We start from the raw sequence: 17,771 nt of genomic DNA, 5'->3' as shown, positions 1-17,771 counted from the left end.
ACCAGGGCTTCCAAGCCCTCCGTTCTTTCCTCTCCCGATGTCCCCAACAGTACCTTTCCACCGACACTCTCATTCGTTTGGCCGAACTGGTCCTCAACCTTAACAATTTCTCCTTCGAATCCTCCCACTTCCTCCAGACCAAAGGAGTAGCCATGGGAACACGTATGGGCCCCAGCTATGCCTGTCTCTTTGTTGGCTACGTAGAACAGTTGATCTTCCGTAATTACACCGGCACCACTCCTCACCTCTTCCTCCGCTACATTGGTGACTGCATTGGCGCCATCTCGTGCTCCCGCGAGTAGATTGAGCAATTCATCAACTTCACCAACACATTCCACCCTAACCTTAAATTTACCTGGACCATTTCTGACACCACCCTCCCCTTCCTGGACCGCTCCATCTCCATTAACGACGACCGACTTCACACTGACATTTTTACAAACCCACCGTCTCCCACAGCTACCTGGATTACACCTCTTCCGACCCTACGTCTTGCAAAAATGCCATCCCGTATTCCAATTCCTCCGCCTCCGCCGTATCTGCTCCCAGGAGGATCAGTTCCACCACAGAACACACCAGGTGGCCTCCTTCTTTAGAGACCGCAATTTCCCTTCCCACGTGGTTAAAGATGCCCTCCTCCAACGCATCTCGTCCACATCACGCACCTCCGCACTCAAACCCCACCTCTCCAACCGTAACAAGGACAGAACGTCCCTGGTGCTCACCTTCCACCCCACTAATCTTTGCATAAACCAAATCATCCGCCGACATTTCTGCCACCTCCAAACAGACCCCACCACCAGGGATATATTTCCCTCCCCACCCCTTTCTGCGTTCCGCAAAGACCGTTCCCTCCGTGACTACCTGGTCAGGTCCACATTCATCACAACCCACCCTCCCAACCTGGCACCTTCCCCTGCCACCGCAGGTATTGCAAAACCTGCACCCACACCTCCTCTCTCACCTCTATCCAAGCCCCTAAAGGAGCCTTCGACATCCAAAGTTTTACCTGCACATCCACTAATATCATTTATTGTATCTGTTGCTCCCGATGGTGTCTCCTCTACATTGGGGAGACTGGACACCTCCTAGCAGAGCGCTTTAGGGAACATCTCCGGGACACCCACACCAATCAACCCCACCGCCCTGTGGCCCAACATTTCAACTCTCCCTCCCACTCTGCCGAGGACATGGAGGTCCTGGGCCTCCTTCACCGCCGCTCCCTCACCACCAGACCCCTGGAGGAAGAACGCCTCATCTTCCGCCTCGCAACACTTCAACCCAAGGGCATCATTGGGGACTTCAACAGTCCCCTCATCTCGCCTTCCCCCGCCTCATCCCAGTTCCAAACTCAACACTGTCCCTGTGACTTGTCCTGACTTGTCCTGTCTGCCTATTTTCTTTTCCAACTGTCCACCCCACCCTCCGACCACTCCCGACCTATCACCTACATCCCCTCCCCCACTCACCTATTGTACTCTATGCTACGTTCTCCCCACCCCCACCCTCCTCTAGCTTATCTCTCCACGCTTCAGGCTCTCTGCCTTTATTCCGGATGAAGGGTTTTTGCCCGAAACGTCGATTTTACTGCTCCTCGGATGCTGCCTGAACTGCTGTGCTCTTCCAGCATCACTAATCCAGAATCTGTACCCCACCACATCACTTTGCCCCACAATCGTGGTATCTGGCTGTGCACAAGGAGGAGTGGCACAGTCTGTACTGGGATGCCCTGGGGCCCTGAAACACATGGTAAAGACTAAAATCACCAGAGCACTGAGAGCCCCACCACATTGTTTGCATGTTCTATTGTTTTTACTCTGTTCCTGCCTTCCCTTGTTTTTTCTTAATAAAGTTGTTATTACACACACCTGAACAAGATGTGAAATAAACTCAGGCCTCTCGATCCAAGATTCGGGATACTTTCACCACATGACAAGGCATCGACTCTAACTTCCCTTGTCCCTTAGCCTGCTGAGTCGCGTCTGAATCAACTCCGCAATTGAGAGGAAGGGGCGGAACAGGAGGACCGAGCAGCGGCCGGTCGTCTAACCAGAGTGAGCGAGGAGAGGGGCAAAGCATTCTCGGGGAGTGAACGCTTCAGGATTGGTCAGAAAGCAAACTATTTTGCAGGATTGATCATTTTCACTACATAGTGGAGCATTAAACCTCTCCCATGAATCAATGTGAGATATTTAAGAAATAGTTGAGATGTAAATCTGATAACGTACATGAGGGAGATTTAAACAATCCTTAGATAAACACATGGGTGATTTTGCAATAGTGTAGGGGACGAGCTGAGAATAATTCACAGATCGGCGTGAATAATTCACAGGTCGGTTTACACAACTCGAGTAAGAAATTTATTTTCAAACTCCCAGAATGATTGGTAATTTACATAACCTGGCTAATATGGTTAAATTGGACCGAATAATTTATTTACATAGTAATCATCTCAATGACTGTAACTCGACAGACCAATTGTTAATGACTAATATTTCACCCATGATCCTGTGCAGTTTTGAATATTCTCTATAAACTCACCGCTAATCTCAGACGCACGCGCAGTTTGGTTTCTATGTAGAGCATGCGCAGTGTCGCATTGATCATGTGTGTGAGAGAGAGAGAGACATGGAGCTGCTTTCTCCGGCAGCGGCTGCGATCGGCTTCAGAGAGCGGCGCTAGGGGCCGGTGTGTGTGAGCCTCGCTGGGAGAAAGGAGCGGAGAGATTTCACAAGTCCTGGATAGAGGTAAACAAAAACCGAAAAAGACCCTCCAGGCCCGGGTAAGGAGGAGGCGGTCTCTGATCAGGGAAGCGGCCCAGGATCACGGCCGCCATTTGTTTGAGGGAAGAGGAAGCGCTCAGGGCCGCCATCTTGAGAAGGTCAAGGTGCAGGAGGGCGGGGCTCTCGGGGTCTGTAGAACAATCAGAGGAAAGGGAAGACCCATTGTTCCTGATTAATCCCACGAACAAAGCGTCACTGGGCGGTCCCGCAGGAATATCCTCTCTCAGTCCTGCTGGGATGGTTCACCCAGTCAGAACCAGTAGCTCTGTCCTTCCTGCAGCATCTGTCCCTGGAACATTGAGCTGCCTGTCCTGTCCCTCCCTCAGCTGTGTTTCTGTAATATTCCTGTCCCATCTTAAGTTACTTCACTAAAGACAGGAATGCACCCGAAGGATTTTTCTTAACATCAACAATTGTTTAATACTCACTTACACGTTTTTAATTACATCGTTTTTGAAGCATTTACTTCACATTCCATCATTTGCAATGGTGGGATTTGAACCTGTGTCCAGAGAGCACTTGCTGAGTTTCTGGATAAATTGTCACGCAATAATGCCACTAGGCTATCACTTCGCCTGCTCACAGTTGTGTATCCCAGAGCAACATGAATCAAAACCCTTTCTTCCTGCACAATTGTTTGACCTGGCACTTTGGTGATGTGACTCAGTGCCTCTCCATGTGGTATCCCTGACTGTGTGGGTCTAATTGCTGCCTCTGTCAGCGTCTCTCACCTTTGAAGCTACTCCAGATCCTGAGCCAACAGAATTCTCCACTCCAGAGAGATGAGGCAGCACAGGTCAGGAATGTAGACTGGGATTTTCCAGATCTCTGTGGGCTCAGTGCCATTCTATTTGTGTAACCCTCAAAGCATTAGTCTAATTTCCCATTCTGCCTATTTCTGTGTCTTCTACAGGTACTCATGGAGTTCCTGACTCAATAGACTTGCCATCTGCTGGTTGGGACGATGATTAGTCAAAGTCAGGGAGGTCGGGAGTCTTCAATAAATCCTGCTGCCAGGTAAGATCATTCCAGTGCACAAAGCAGAAAGTAACAAGGGTGATCCAAACATCAGCTAACAAGACATGACATAAGAAAGTGCTGGAGGGGGAGCACAGTACAGACACACCCCAGGCTCAATCACCACGCCTGCTGCAAGTTTTGTTGTAATGAGACAGCGTCGGGAGTTGTCAGTTATCAGTCCATGCATGTGCTTTCTTAGGGAGCATCAGAACAACTGAGGGGAAAGCAGGCCTCCCACGAGAGGGTGGTAATGCTGCCTGGGGTCTTTCTGTTCCCTATTCCCTCTCCAACACTGTATCTATGGCTTGTATTGAGGACCAGTGTCTTCAATCATTCTCATTCCTTTCACAGTTCCTATCTCTGTCATCTCCTCCGCTCTCACCAATTATTTCACGTATTTGAAACCTCCAGTGACCATCCTTATCGCTGTACCTTGCTTCAGTCTCTACAGCATGCCTTGTCTCGATAATCTCCTCCTCCAACAACTGGAGACATAGGGTCTGTTTCTGTGCGGCATGACTCTTCGGCTGAGGTTTCCTAAATGGAATGAGTCGCGTTTGCCTATGTTTGGCTCATATCCCTTCAAACCTTCTCCTCTCCATGTACCTGCCCAAGTGTCTTTTCCATGTTGTAATTGTACTTGTTTTTTCCATTTCCTCTGGCAGTCCATTCCCTCTATGCACCATCCTCTGTGGATAATGTTGCCCCTTAGCTCCCTCTTTAAATCCTTGCTCTCTCACCTTACGTTTATGCCTCTAGCTTTGGACTCACCTACCTTTGGCAATTCACCTTACTTAGACACTACATAGTTGCATCAACTTTTATCAGGTCACCGCGTGGCCTCCTCTGCCCAAGATAAATATTAACGACAGTGTTACCAATATCTCCAACTCATGTACTGAATGCTCTGACCAATGAAGACAAGTGTGCCAATTGCCGCTTTCAACACCCTGTCACCCTGTGATGCCAGTCCAAGGAATAATGTAACTGCACCCCTTGGTCTCTCTCTTTTCTACAACACTGTCCAGGGCCCAACCATTACCCGTGTTAGTCCTCCCTGGTTTGTCTGAACTAAATCCAACACTGAAATGAAACTCCATCTTTCATTCATTGGCCCCCTGGCCCATTTGATTAACATCTTCTTCAATAACTATATTCCCTGCCCACTCTTCCACTAATCTTGGTATCCATAAACATACTAACAGGGACTCCTATATTTTCACTCAAATTGTTAATGTAAATGGTGCACAACAGTGGTCCCAGCACCAATCCTTGCAGCACACTGCTGGTCAGAGGCCTCCAATCTGAACAACAACCCTCTCCCACCACCCTCTGTCTCCCACTGTCATTCCATTTTGTATCTAGTTGGCTAGCTTTCCCTGATCCCTTGTGATCTACCTTTACGATCTACCCTTACTAACCAATGTCTCATGCTACACCCTGAACAAGGGTTTGCGGAGGCCAGAAGCAACGTCTGTTGCTCTGCATTTGTCTATCTTTTTGGTCACCTCTTGAACAAACTCCAGTCAATTTTGTGGGACATGTTATCCCACGCACAAAGCCATGCTGGCTGTCTGTAATCAGGCCTTATCTTTCCAAATGCATGTAAGGCCTACCTCTCAGAATGCCCTCCAACAACTGACCCACCCTGATGTCTCGCTCATCAGTCTGTAGTTCCCTGGCTTTCTCTTGCAGCCTTTGTTAACTGATGACACAACATTATAATCATAGTCAGAGAGTCATACCGCACTGTTCGGTTAACGCTAACCGCACTCTAAAACGGATCTCATCCCACCTGCTTGTTCCTGGATCATATCCCTTCAAACCTTTCCTATTCCTGTACTAATCCAAATGTCTTTTAAACATTGTAATTGTCCCCACATTCACCCCTTCCTTGGGAAGTTCATTCCACACACAACCCACCCTCTGTGTAACAATGTGCCTCTCATGTTTTTTTTAATGTCTCTCCTCTAACTTAAAAACATAGTGCCTTGTCTTGAAACTCCCCTGTCCATGGGAAAAGACAACTCCCATTAAGTCTATCTATCCCCCTCATGATTTTATAAACTTCTGTGAGGTCATCTGTCAACATTCAGGTTTCAGTGAAAAATACCAACCTATTCAGCCTTTCTTTATACTGAAGCCTTTCGTACCCAGCCACATCCCAGTAAATCTCCTCCCAACCCTTTCGAGCTCAATAATATCCTTCCTATAACTGGGCGACCAGAACTGGACACAGTATTCCAGAAGAGGACTCGCCAATGGCCTGTACAATCTCAATATGACTTCCCAACTCCTATATCCAAAGGACTGAGCAATGAAAGCAAGTGAGGCAAGCCCGCTTTTTTTTTAAACTATCCTGTCTCTCCATGTTGCAAACATCAAAGAACTATGTAGCTGAACCCTGAGTTCCCTCTGTTCTACAATACTACCGAAGGTCTTGCCATTAATTGTATAAGTCCTGCCCGTGTTTGTTGTACCAAATGCATTACCTCGCATTTATTCAGATTGAACTCCATCTACAGTTTTTCAGCCATTCACACATTTCATCAGCATTCCTTTGTAATCTCAGAAAACCTTCTTCACTGTCCACAATGCCACCCTCCAGTCTAACAGCCTATCACACATCGCTCTCTATGGTACAAATATCTCTGCTGGGGGCCCTACAATTTCTTCACCAGCTTCCCACAATGTCCTGAGGTACATTTGATCAGGTCCTGGGGATTTATCTACCTTTGTGTTTTAAACCCTCCAGCACCTCCTTTTCTATAATGTGGACTCATTTCAAGACATTGAGTCATAGAGATGTACAACACAGAAACAGGCCCTTCGGACTAACTCCTGCATGATGTTTCTCGTCACATTTGCCACAATTTTGCCAATATTCCTCTAAACCCTTGCTATTCATACACCCATCCACGTGCCTTTTAAATGTATTTCTATCAGCCTTCACTATTTGCTCTGGCAGCTTATTCCATCCACTCTGCGGGAGCCAGTTGTCCTTTAGATCCCTTTGAAAAGTTTCCCTCGCCTGGGGAAATGACCTTGTCTATTGACCCTGTCGATGACCATCATGATTTTAAACACCTTTTATCGGTTAACTCCTCAGCTTCCCATGTTCAAGTGAAAACAGCCCCAGCCTATTCAGGCTTTTCCCTGAAGCGCAAACCGTCCAACCCTGGCAACATCTTTGGTTATTTCTTCTGAACCCTTTCATGTTCCACGACATCCTCCCGATGACATTGAGACCAGAATTGCACACAGTATTCCAATAGTAGTCAGGCCAAACACTGTTTAGTTCCCTGATCGCCCCAGTCTTTATCCACAGTAAGTTCCAAAGTGAAATATTTGTTTCGGATCTTGTACTTTCACACATCGTTGGCTTCATTGATCATTAAGGATACCGGGTTTGTCCCGAGCTCTTCTTTTGCTCTTAATACACTTTTAGAGTCTCTTTGGATTCTCCTTAACTTTCTCTGCCAAAGCCATCTCGTGTCTCCTTTTTACATTCCTGATTTCCATCCTAAGTGTATTTCTACAGCCCCGATGCTCCTGAAGGGATTCCCTTGAGTCAGCCAGTTATATCTGACATGTGACCCCTTTTTTCTTGACCACAGCCTCGAAACTCAGCCAGTGTTTCCTAATTCAGTCAGCATTGAGCTGCACACTAACAGGAACACGCTGGCGCTTAACGCTCCTTTTATCTCGGTTTTAAAATATTCCTACTTGCCAGACTTCCCTTTATCTGCAAATAGCCTCCCCAGATCTACTTTAAAAATTGCGGGGTTATCCGTTTTTGGCGAATACATTGTATAGGTGTTTTTCTTCCTCTTTTTGCAGTTCTGGTGTACTGCAGTGTGTCATGACCCTTTTGAACAGTGTCTTGATGCAACTTCCTTTGTGTGTGTTGGGGTGGTTGCTTTTGTAGTTCAGGACTCGTTCTGTGTGTGTGGCTTTCCTGTATACCTTTGTGGTGAATTCTCCGTTTGGTGTTCTCTGTACCGTCACGTCTAGGAATGGGAGTTGGGTGTCCTTTCCTTCCTCTCTAGTGAATCGGATTCCTGTGAGTGTGGCGTTGATGATCCGGTGTGTGTTCTCTATTTCTGTGTTTTTAATGATTACAAAGGTGTCATCCACATATCTGACCCAGAGTGCGGGTTGAATTTGCGGTAAGACTGTTTGTTCTAATCTTTGCATTACCACTTCTGCTATAAGTCCAGAGATGGGTGAGCCCATGGGTGTGCCGTTGATTTGTTCATATATTTGGTTGTTGAATGTGAAGTGTGTTGTGAGGCACAGGTCCAGTAGTTTGAGTATGCCGTCTTTGTTGATAGGTTCACCGTCCTGTTGTCTGTTCTGTATGTTCAGCAGGTTGGCTATTGTTTCTCTGGCTAGGATTTTGTTGATAGAGGTGAACAGTGCCGTGACATCGAATGAGATCATAGTTTTTTTCTTGTCTATGTGTATATTTCTGATGATGTCCAAGAATTCCTGTGTTGATTGTACAGAGTGTCTGGATCCGCTGATTAGGTGTTTCAGTTTCTGCTGTAGTTCTTTAGCCAGTTTGTGTGATGGTGTCCCTGGTAGTGATACTATGGATCTGAGTGGGATGTCTGGTTTGTGCACTTTAGGTAGTCCATAGAATCTGGGAGTGCTGTTGCTTTCAGGTTTCATTCTCTGTAGGTCAAACCTGGTTATCTCTCCGTTTTTTGTAGATTTCTCAGTGTGTTGTTTATCCTATTGGTGAGCTGTGGGGTGGGGTCGAACTCCACGCAATTTCATCCACAGATGCCTCAGGGAAAGACAATGGAACGAGGACATGCCACAACCCAAAGGACTAGCCACACTACCATACATCAAGAACATTTCTGAACTGACAGCCAGACTACTGTGACCACTAGGACTCATAACAGCACACAAACCAACAGCCACTCTCAGACAACAACTCACCAGGACGAAGGACCTGACACCCAGCATGAGCAAAACCAATGTAGTGTACAAAATCCCATTCAAGGACTGCACAAAACACTACATAGGACATACAGGAAGACAGCTAACGATCCACATCCATGAACACCAACTAGCCACGAAACGACACGACCAGCTATCCTTAGTAGCCACACACGCAGATGACAAGCAACATGAGTTCGACTAGGACAACACTACTATTATAGGACAAGCCAAACAGAGAACAGCCAGGGAATTCCTAGAGGCATGGCACTCATCCACAGTTTCAATCAATAAGCACATCGACCTGGACCCAATATACTGGCCACTGCAACGGACAGCTGGAACGGAAGCGGCAGGTACAAACCACGATAAATGCCGGAGGAAAGATCACAGAAGCGCTTCACAGGAGGCTCCCTGAGGATGTCACCTAGACAGGGGACGAAACGTCTGCAACACAAATTCCCAACTCGGCGAACAGAACCACAAAAATGAGCACCCGTGCCACAAATCTTCTCACAAACGTTGAAGCCCTTTAGACTGTACAAAGCTCCGTCATGAACAACAAGCCACCATCTCTCTGTTTCCTTTGCCTTCTTCAGTGTCTGCAACTCTCGCTGTATCTTCCAGTTACGTTCTTTAGTGACTGCAGGTCTGCCTAGCTCCCCAGATAACCTGTTTCATCCCCTACAGCTCCCTCAATCACGGTAACACCCTCTTCTCTGTCTAAGCCTCCTCTTTCCCATTGTCTTCCAGGCACAGCAGCGATCCTGTAAGAGAGCAGTGCGGAATGGGATGTTGTAAATCTCAGCTGAGGTTTGATGCCGACCATTACCTGGGAGTCACAAGGGGAGAGAACCTGAGTGAGTGCAGCACAAAGCGGGAGAATATAAATCAGCAGCGAGGATCAAGGCCGACTGGGACTTGGTGTTGGATAAAAAGCAGAGCAGGAGGCTCGAAATCAGCACCGAGTCACAGAGGGAGTGACCGTGTGAGGGAGCAACTTGGAGCAGGAGCTTGAGGCTGACTCACACCTGGGAGAATATAAATCAGCACTGAGGATGGAGGCCTAGCTGTACCTGGGAGTCACAGAGACGGTGACCCTGTGAGGGAGCAGACTGGAGTGAGAGCTGGACGATTACACGTCCGAGGAGACACATCACTGTGTGTGCACGTGCCCCTCCATTGTTCTGTGTTTGTGTGTGTGTGTGTGTGTGTGTGTGTATGTGTGTTTATGTGTGCGTATGTCTGCATGTCTCCCTCCCTCACTTTGTGTGTGTGTCCCCTCGTGTGTGTGTGTCCTCTCGCTTTCTGAGCACATGTCCCATCCTCGCTGTGTGTGCGTGTCTCAACCTCGCTCTGTGTGTGTGTGTGTGTGACCCTCTTGCTGTGTGTGAGGGTGTCCTCCCCTCGCTCTGTATGTGTGTGTATGCCTATCACTCACTCACTGTGTGTCCCCCCCGCGCTGTGTGAGGATGTGTGTGTGCATGTCCCTCTCTCACTGTGTGCGTGTCGCTCTTGCTGTGTGTGTCCCTCATCCTGTGTGTGTGTGTGTCCCTCCCTCGCTGTGTGTGTGTGTGTCCCTCCCTCGCTGTGTGTGTGTGTGTCCCTCCCTCGGTGTGAGTGTGCGTGTCCCCCCTCATTGTGTATGTGTGTGCGCGTGTCCCTCCCTCACTGTGTATGTGTGAGTTCCCCCCCCTTGCTCTGTGTATGTGTGTCCCTCTAGGTGTGCGTGTGTGTGCGTGGCCCTCCCTCGCTGTGTGTGTGCGTGTCCCCCTCTCGCTGTATATATCTGTGTTTGTGTGCTTCCTCATGCGCATGTCGCTCCCCCACAATATGTGCGTGTCCCTCCCTCGCTGTGTGTGTGCGTGTCCCTCCCTCGCTGTATGTGTGCGTGTCCCTCCCTCGCTGTGTGTGTGTGTGTCCCTCCCTCGCTGTGTGTGTGTGCGTGTCCCTCCCGCGCTGTGAGTGTGCGTGTCCCTCCCTCGCTGTGTGTGTGCGTGTCCCTCCCGCGCTGTGTGAGTGTGTGTCCCTCCCTCGCTGTGTGTGTGCGTGTCCCTCCCTCGCTGTGTGTGTGTGTGTCCCTCCCTCGCTGTGTGTGTGTGTGTCCCTCCCTCGCTGTGTGTGTGTGTGTCCCTCCCTCGCTGTGTGTGTGCATGTCCCCCTCTTGCAGTGTGTGTCTGTGTTTGTGTGCTTCCACATGCACGTGTGGCTCCCTCGCTGTCTGTGTGTGTGTGCGTGTGTGTCCCTCCCTCGCTCTGTGTGTGTGCGTGTGTGTCTCCCTCCTTCGCTTTGTGTGTGTGTGTGTGTTTGTGTGGTCCCACCCTCGCTATCTGTATGTGTGAGTTTCCCCCCTTGCCCTGTGTGTGTGTGGCCCTCTCTCGCTGTGTGTGTGTGTGTGTGTGTTCGTCTTGCTGTGCGTGTGTGCACGTGGCCCTCCCTCGCTGTGTGTGCATGTGTCGCCCCCTCGCTATGTGTATGTGTGTGTGTCTCTCCCTCGGTCTCTGTGTGTGTGCGTGTCCCTCCCTTGCCGTGTATTTGTGTGTCCCTCTCTCGCTGTGTGCCTGTGTTTGTGTGCTTACGCATGCGCGTGTCCCTCCCTCGCTGTGTGTGTGCATGTCCCCTCTTGCTGTGAGTATGTGTGTCACTATTGCAGTGCATGTGACTGCCCCTCCCTCGCTGTGTGCATTTGTGTATAACCCTCCCTTGTGTGTGTGCATGTCCCTCCCTCGCTGTGTGTGCGTGTCCCTCCCTCACTGTGTGTGTGCGTGTACCTCACTCGCTGTGTGTGTGTCCCTCCCTCGCTGTGTGTCTGCGTGTCGCTCCCTCACTGTGTGTGTGTGTGTCCCTCCCTCACTGTGTGTGTGCGTGTCGCTCCCTCACTGTGTGTGTGTGCGTGTCCCTCCCTCGCTGTGTGTGTGCGTGTCGCTCCCTCACTGTGTGTGTGTGTGTCCCTCCCTCACTGTGTGTGTCTCTCCCTCACTGTGTGTGTGTGCGTGTCCCTCCCTCGCTGTGTGTGTGCGTGTCCCTCCCTCGCTGTGTGTGTGTGTGTCCCTCCCTCGCTGTGTGTGTGTGTGTCCCTCCCTCGCTGTGTGTGTGTGTGTCCCTCCCTCGCTGTGTGTGTCCCTCCCTCGCTGTGTGTGTGTGTGTGTCCCTCCCTCGCTGTGTGTGTGTGTGTCCCTCCCTCGCTGTGTGTGTGTCCCTCCCTCGCTGTGTGTGTGTGTGTCCCTCCCTCGCTGTGTGTGTGTGCGTGTCCCTCCCGCGCTGTGTGAGTGTGTGTCCCTCCCTCGCTGTGTGTGTGCGTGTCCCTCCCTCGCTGTGTGTGTGTGTGTCCCTCCCTCGCTGTGTGTGTGTGTGTCCCTCCCTCGCTGTGTGTGTGCGTGTCCCTCCCTCGCTGTGTGTGTGCATGTCCCCCTCTTGCAGTGTGTGTCTGTGTTTGTGTGCTTCCACATGCACGTGTGGCTCCCTCGCTGTCTGTGTGTGTGTGCGTGTGTGTCCCTCCCTCGCTCTGTGTGTGTGCGTGTGTGTCTCCCTCCTTCGCTTTGTGTGTGTGTGTGTGTTTGTGTGGTCCCACCCTCGCTATCTGTATGTGTGAGTTTCCCCCCTTGCCCTGTGTGTGTGTGGCCCTCTCTCGCTGTGTGTGTGTGTGTGTGTGTTCGTCTTGCTGTGCGTGTGTGCACGTGGCCCTCCCTCGCTGTGTGTGCATGTGTCGCCCCCTCGCTATGTGTATGTGTGTGTGTCTCTCCCTCGGTCTCTGTGTGTGTGCGTGTCCCTCCCTTGCCGTGTATTTGTGTGTCCCTCTCTCGCTGTGTGCCTGTGTTTGTGTGCTTACGCATGCGCGTGTCCCTCCCTCGCTGTGTGTGCATGTCCCCTCTTGCTGTGAGTATGTGTGTCACTATTGCAGTGCATGTGACTGCCCCTCCCTCGCTGTGTGCATTTGTGTATAACCCTCCCTTGTGTGTGTGCATGTCCCTCCCTCGCTGTGTGTGTGTGCATGTCGTTCCCTCCCTCGCTCTGTTTGTGTGTGTGTGTGTGTGTGTGTCCCTCCATTGCACTTTGTTTATATCCCCCTCACTGTGTGATTGCATGTCCCCCCTCGTTGTGTGTGCGTGTCCCTCCCTCACTGTGTGAGTGCATGTCCCCTCTCGCTGTGTGTGCGTGTCCCTCCCTCACTGTGTGTGTGCGTGTCCCTCCCTCGCTGTGTGTATGCGTGTCCCTCCCTCATTGTGTGTGTGTGCGTGTCCCTCCCTCACTGTGTGTGTGCGTGTCCCTCCCTCGCTGTGTGTGTGCGTGTCCCTCCCTCACTGTGTGTGTGTGTGTGTGTCCCTCCCTCACTGTGTGTGCGTGTCCCTCCCTCACTGTGTGTGTGTGTGTGTCCCTCCCTCGCTGTGTGTGTGCGTGTCCCTCCATCACTGTGTGTGTGTGCGTGTCCCTCCCTCACTGTGTGTGTGTGTGTGTGTGTGTGTGTGTGTGTCCCTCCCTCACTGTGTGTGCGTGTCCCTCCCTCACTGTGTGTGTGCGTGTCCCTCCCTCGCTGTGTGTGTGTGTCCCTCCCTCGCTGTGTGTCTGCGTGTCGCTCCCTCACTGTGTGTGTGTGTGTCCCTCCCTCACTGTGTGTGTGCGTGTCGCTCCCTCACTGTGTGTGTGTGCGTGTCCCTCCCTCGCTGTGTGTGTGCGTGTCGCTCCCTCACTGTGTGTGTGTGTGTCCCTCCCTCACTGTGTGTGTCCCTCCCTCACTGTGTGTGTGTGCGTGTCCCTCCCTCGCTGTGTGTGTGCGTGTCCCTCCCTCACTGTGTGTGTGTGCGTGTCCCTCCCTCACTGTGTGTGCGTGTCCCTCCCTCGCTGTGAGTGTGTGTGTCCCTCCCTCGCTGTGAGTGTGTGTGTGTTCCTCCCTCGCTGTGTGTGTGTGTGTCCCTCCCTCGCTGTGTGTGTGTGTGTCCCTCCCTCGCTGTGTGTGTGTGTGTGTCCCTCCCTCGCTGTGTGTGTGTGTGTCCCTCCCTCGCTGTGTGTGTCCCTCCCTCGCTGTGTGTGTGTGTGTCCCTCCCTCGCTGTGTGTGTGTGTGTCCCTCCCTCGCTGTGTGTGTGTCCCTCCCTCGCTGTGTGTGTGTGTGTCCCTCCCTCGCTGTGTGTGTGTGCGTGTCCCTCCCGCGCTGTGTGAGTGTGTGTCCCTCCCTCGCTGTGTGTGTGCGTGTCCCTCCCTCGCTGTGTGTGTGTGTGTCCCTCCCTCGCTGTGTGTGTGTGTGTCCCTCCCTCGCTGTGTGTGTGCGTGTCCCTCCCTCGCTGTGTGTGTGCATGTCCCCCTCTTGCAGTGTGTGTCTGTGTTTGTATGCTTCCACATGCACGTGTGGCTCCCTCGCTGTCTGTGTGTGTGTGCGTGTGTGTCCCTCCCTCGCTCTGTGTGTGTGCGTGTGTGTCTCCCTCCTTCGCTTTGTGTGTGTGTGTGTGTTTGTGTGGTCCCACCCTCGCTATCTGTATGTGTGAGTTTCCCCCCTTGCCCTGTGTGTGTGTGGCCCTCTCTCGCTGTGTGTGTGTGTGTGTGTGTTCGTCTTGCTGTGCGTGTGTGCACGTGGCCCTCCCTCGCTGTGTGTGCATGTGTCGCCCCCTCGCTATGTGTATGTGTGTGTGTCTCTCCCTCGGTCTCTGTGTGTGTGCGTGTCCCTCCCTTGCCATGTATTTGTGTGTCCCTCTCTCGCTGTGTGCCTATGTTTGTGTGCTTACGCATGCGCGTGTCCCTCCCTTGCTGTGTGTGCATGTCCCCTCTTGCTGTGAGTATGTGTGTCACTATTGCAGTGCATGTGACTGCCCCTCCCTCGCTGTGTGCATTTGTGTATAACCCTCCCTTGTGTGTGTGCATGTCCCTCCCTCGCTGTGTGTGTGTGCATGTCGTTCCCTCCCTCGCTCTGTTTGTGTGTGTGTGTGTGTGTGTGTGTGCGCGCATGTGTTCCCTCCCTCGCTGTGTGGCGTGTCCATCCCTCGCCGTGTGTGCGCTTGTCCCTCCCTCACTCTGCGTGTGTGTGTTCCTCGCTCTCTGCATGTCTCAGCAAGTCCCTCCCTTGCTGTGAGTGCCCCTCGCTCGCTGTGTGTGTGTGTGTCTCGCTGTGTGTATGTCCCTTCCTCATTGTGTTTGTGTATGTGTCACACCCTCACAGTATGTGTTTGTGTGTGTCCCCCTTCGCTGCGTGTCCCTCACTCGCTGGTTGCGTGTGTCACTCCCTCACGTGTGTATGTGTCTCTCTCTCGCTCTGTGTGTGCGTCTCCCTCCCTCGCTGTGAGTGTGTGTGTGTGTCCCTCCCTCGCTGTGTATGTGTGTGTCACTCCCTCGCTGTGTGCGCTTGTCCCTCCCTCGCTGTGTGTGCGCGCATCCCTCCCTCGCTGCATGTCTCAGCAAGTCCATCTCTCGCTGTGCGTGTATGTGTGTGCTTGTCCCTCCCTCGCTGTGTGTGCTTGTCCCTCCCTCGCTGTGTGTGCTTGTCCCTCCCTCGCTGTGTGTGCGCGCATCCCTCCCTCGCTGCATGTCTCAGCAAGTCCCTCGCTCGCTGTGCGTGTATGTGTGTGTGTCCCTTCCTCGCTGTGTGTGTGTACGTATCACATCCTCATTGTATCTGTTTGTGTGTCCCCCCTTCACTGCGTGTCCCTCACTCGCTGTTTGAGTGTGTGTCACTCCATCGCGTTGTATGTATATTTCTCTCTCGCTGTGTGTGTGCGTATCCCTCCCTCGCTCTGTATGTGTGTTTACGTGCGTGTTCCTCCGTGTGTGTGTGTGTGTGTGTGTGTGTGTGTGTGTGTAAAAGTGTGTCTCCCTCCCACGCTGTGAGTGTGTGGGTCCTCCTCGCTGTGTGTGTGTACGTGCCCCCCCTCACTGTATCTGTGTGTGAGTGTTCGTCCCTCCCTCGCTGTGTGCGTGTGTGTGTCCCTCCCTGGCTGTGTGTGCGCATGTCCCTCTCTCGCTGTGTGTGTCTCTCTCTCTCTCGCTGTGTGTGTTTCTGTCTGTGTGCTTGCGCATGCGCATGTCCCACCCTCGCTTTGTATGTGTGTGTATCCGTCTGGCTGTGTGTGCGCGTGTCACTCCCTCGCTCTTTGTGTGTGTGTGTGTGCATCCCTTGTGTATGTGTGTGTGTGTGTGTGTGTGTGTGTCCCTCCATTGCACTTTGTTTATATCCCCCTCACTGTGTGATTGCATGTCCCCCCTCGTTGTGTGTGCGTGTCCCTCCCTCACTGTGTGAGTGCATGTCCCCTCTCGCTGTGTGTGCGTGTCCCCTCTCAATTCCTGTATACGTGCCCTCCCCCTCGCCGTGTGTGTGCTTGTCCCTCCTTCCGTGTGTGTGTGTGTGTGTGTGTGTGTGTGTGTGTGCATGTGTCCCTCTTCCCTTGCTGTGTGTGCATGTCCTTCCCTCGCTGTGTTTGCGTGTCCCTCCCTCTGAGTGTTTGTGTGTGTGTGTGCACACGCGTGTCCCTCCCTTGCTGTGTGTGTCTCTCACTCGCTGTGTGTCTGCGGGTAATCCCCTCACTCTGTGTGTTTGCATGTCGCTCCCTCGCTGTGTGTATCCCACAGTCGCTGTGTGTGCACGTGTCCCTCCCTTGCTCTGTGTTTGTGCGTGTGTGTATCTGTGCGTGTCTCTTCCTCGCTTTGGGTGTGTGTTTCCGTCGTGTGTGTGTGTGTGTGTGTGTGTGCGTGTGTGCGCGCGCGCGTGCATGTCCCTCCCTTGCTCTGTGTTTCTGTGTGTGTATGTACCCCTCTCGCTTTGTGTGTCCGTCCCTTGTGTGTGTGAGTGCGTGTCCCCCCTTGCTGTGTGCGCGTGTCCCACCCTTGCCGTGTCTGCGTGCCCCCTCTCAATTTCTGTGTACATGCCCACCCCCTCGACATGTGTGTGTCCCTTCTTTCGCTGTATGTGTGTGAGTGTCCCTCCCTCACTCTGTGTGTGTGTGTTTTTGTGTGTCTGCGGGTAACCCCCTCACTGTGTGTGTTTGTATGTCGCTCCCTCGCTGTGTGTTTGTGTCCCTTCCTCGCTGTGTGTGCACGCGTCCGTCCCTTGCTCTGTGTTTATGTGGGTGTATGTGTATCTGTGCGTGTCCCTCCCTCGCTTTGCGTGTGTGTGTCCGTCCCTTGTGTGCGTGTGTGCATGTCTCTCCCTTGCTCTGTGTTTCTGTGTGTATGTATGTATGCGCATCACTCCCTCGCTTTGTGTGTGAGTCCATCCCTTGTGTGTGTGAGTATGTGACCAGCTTGCTGTGTGCGTTCTCACTCTTGCCGTGTCTGTGTATGTCCTCTCTCGCTGTGTGTGTGTGCCTCCTCTCAATTTCTGTGCACATGCCCTCCCCCTCGACATGTGTGTGCTTGTCCCTCCTTCGCGGTGTGTGCTTGTCCCTCCTTCGCGGTGTGTGCGTGTCCCTCCCTTGCAGTGTATGTGCGTGTCCCTCCCTTGCAGTGTATGTGCGTGTCCCTCCCTTGCAGTGTATGTGCGTGTCCCTCCCTTGCAGTGTATGTGCGTGTATTCCCCTCACCGTAAGTGTGTGTGTTTGTCCCTCCCTCGTATGTGTGTGTGTGTGTGTCTCTCCTTCGCTTTGCGTGTGTGTGTCCCCGTCTCTCGCAGTGTGTGTGTGTATCCCTCCCTCGCTGTGTGTCTGCGTGTATCCCCCTCACTGTGTGTATGTGCGTGTCCATCCATCACTGTGTGCGTGTGTCCCTCTTGCTGTGCGTGGCCCTCCCTTGCTGAGTGTGCATGTGTCTCCACCTCGCTGTGTGTGCGTATACCCCTCTTGCTCTGTGTTTGTGTTTGTGTGTGTGTGTGTGTTTGCATGTGACCCTCCCTCGCTGTGTGTGCATGTCCCGCTCTGGCTGTGTGTGCGCGTATCCCTCCCTTGCTCTATGTGTATGTGTGTGTCCATCTTGCTGTGCGTGTGTGCGCGTGGCCCTCCCTCGCTGTGTGTCTGCGTGTATCCCCCTCACTGTGTGCATGTGCGTGTCCATCCATCGCTGTGTGCGTGTGTCCCTCTTGCTGTGCGTGTGTGTGCTTGGCCCTC

General features: G+C 52.1%; 1 long non-coding RNA gene across 1 annotated transcript in view; it reads left to right on the top strand.

The window, feature by feature from the left end:
• Positions 1–2,625: 2,625 nt before the first annotated feature.
• The window catches only part of LOC148137996 (uncharacterized), a 53,232-nt gene continuing 38,086 nt past the window's right edge, over positions 2,626–17,771 (top strand). Inside the window, exons 1-2 of the long non-coding RNA XR_015754156.1 lie at positions 2,626–2,747; positions 3,697–3,800. This is a non-coding gene — a long non-coding RNA (uncharacterized LOC148137996). The remainder of the gene's footprint in view (positions 2,748–3,696; positions 3,801–17,771) is intronic.

The sequence above is a fragment of the Chiloscyllium plagiosum genome, unplaced genomic scaffold (assembly GCF_037043375.1).
Source record: "Chiloscyllium plagiosum isolate Xiang-an unplaced genomic scaffold, Cpla_swu_hap1 HiC_scaffold_42, whole genome shotgun sequence".
NCBI classification, from domain to species: Eukaryota; Metazoa; Chordata; class Chondrichthyes; order Orectolobiformes; family Hemiscylliidae; genus Chiloscyllium; species Chiloscyllium plagiosum.
This window is presented reverse-complemented; position numbering and strand designations above follow the sequence as displayed.